Genomic DNA, 2500 nt, shown 5'->3' with positions numbered 1-2500 from the left:
CCCTCTTCCCTCTCTCCCTAATACAAAGTACCGTCAGACGTTCCAACAATGCCGTTAACACAGTGACCTCAAACAGCGCGAAATATATACACAGTACATGCGATGACTACAAAGGCGATGCCGCAGGGTGCCATATTACAGCACTGACCGATTCTTGGTGTGTCAGCAATTCGACAACAAAGCCAAAGAATTGTTGCACTCTGTTATCGTGGTGGGTTAGACTACTGATATCGTGGTAGAATTCTCCCAGAATTTTTCTGTTTTATTTACGGTGTTTTTTTTGTTTTTTTATCTTCTACCAAACCGGTGCACGCATACAGACACACACTCGAGGTCAGACAGAGATAGACATGAGGAGGTATGTATACGTTGTATTGATATGATTGCTTGAAAATTGAATGTGTAAAGACACATTAGTCGTGATACATATAAAAGAGGCTGTAGACAGATACACACACAAGTAGTGAAACTCAGCCAAATGTAGGCGTTTATATATATTACAGACAGATAAATTAAAACGTATGGATAGATATAAATTGCAGATCTAAGTTTAGAATTTAGACGCCAAGTTATCTAAAATGTATTTCTCCAGAACTAAGAGATATTAGTTTCCATCGTCTATTTATGTAGCCATGATTCCGACGCCCGTATTACATTCCAGAAATATCAAGCAACAACTCGGACAATTTCAGTAAATTGCGTGTGAGGAAAGTTATTGCTTTGGTTAGCTCACCTTTTACCTCGAGTACAATTTGCCTTTTTTTAGAAAATTAATTTACAGTTATTATCATATTTTGTTATGAAAATTTCACGCTGTTTGGCGTACGTTCAAATCTAACGTTTAACCGAAAAAAGCGAATGCGTACGTATAACAGTATAGAGGCGATAGCTATGATGGTAATTAAAACGCAAATTACGAATATGATAACAAAAATTAGGGAGAGGATACTGATCAACCCCCAAAAATGAAGCAATTATATAAACTCACTACGAAAAAGACATTAGCAGAAGCATACTCGCGGAGCATAATCTTTTTCGACGGATACGCGACCCTTCACTGAATTACATGCAGTTAAGATTGGTTTAACTTGTCTACTACATCTCTCTCTCTCTCTCTCCCTTTCTCTCTCTCTTTTTTTCTTTCTCTCTCTTTCTTGTCTCTCTCTCTCACTCACTCGCTCACTCACTCACTCACTCACTCACTCACTCACTCTCTCTCTCTCTCTCTCTATCTCTCTCTCTTTCTTGTCTCACTCTGCCTCTCTCTCTCTCTCTCACTCACTCACTCACAAACTCACTCACTCACTCACTCACTCACTCTCTCTCTCTCTCTCTCTTTCTTGACTCTCTGCCTTTCTCTCTCTCTCTCTCTCTCTCTCTCTCTCTCTCTCTCTTTCTTGTCTCTCTGCCTCTCTCTCTCTCTCTCTCTCTCTCTCTCTTTCTTGTCTCTCTCTGCCTCTCTCTCTCTCTCTCTCTCTCTCTCTCTCTCTCTCTCTTTCTTTCTTTTCTCTCTCTGCCTCTCTCTCTCTCTCTCACTCACTCACTCACTCACTCACTCACTCACTCACTCACTCACTCACTCACTCACTCACTCTCTCTTTCTTGTCGCTCTGCTTTTCTCTCTCTCTCTCTTTCTTTCTTCTCTTTCTCTCTCTCTCTTTCTTTCTTCTCTCTCTCTCTCTCTCTCTCTCTCTTTCTCTCTCCTGTCTATTTGTCTGTTTTTCTGTCTGTCTGTCAGTTTCTCTCTCTCTCTTTATCTCTTTGTCCTTTTATCTCTCTCTCATTGTCTCTCTCTCCGTACATGCACACACACACACACACACACACACACACACACACACACACACACACACACACACACACACACACACACACACACACACACACACACACACACACACACACGAAAAAGATACTACACACCCCTTTTAAAATTTCGTTTTCATACCCTGCATACTTCGATATTGCTTCCCATATTCCCTCCATGCACTTTGCTTTGCACTTTGATCGCATTACACAAAAAAAAAAGGAACTAAAAAAGGTAATAAAAAAAAATCAAATGCAATTTCACCTTTCCTCTTTGTTACAGGCACCTCACTGCATTTTATGAATTTATGCATTTCATCTGCAGTGGGCTTAACCGCAACCCTGTAGCCTTTGGTTGTGTGGGCGTGTGGGGGGGGGGGGGGGGTCTGAATTAATCACATTTCAAAGTGTAATCACGTCACGAGATAGGTTATCTGCAGCAGTGTAGATTTCATATTTGTTGGATACAAAAAAAAAAAAAACTATTATTATTATTATCATTATTATTATTATTATTATTATTATTATTATTATTATTATTATTATTATTATTATCATTATTATTATTACTATTACTTTATTATCATTATTATTATTATTATCATTATATTATCATTATTATTATTATCATCATTATCATTATCATTATTATTATTATTAACATTATTATAATCATTATCTTTATCTTACTATT

Source organism: Penaeus chinensis, chromosome 7 (assembly GCF_019202785.1).
Source record: "Penaeus chinensis breed Huanghai No. 1 chromosome 7, ASM1920278v2, whole genome shotgun sequence".
NCBI classification, from domain to species: Eukaryota; Metazoa; Arthropoda; class Malacostraca; order Decapoda; family Penaeidae; genus Penaeus; species Penaeus chinensis.
This window is presented reverse-complemented; position numbering follows the sequence as displayed.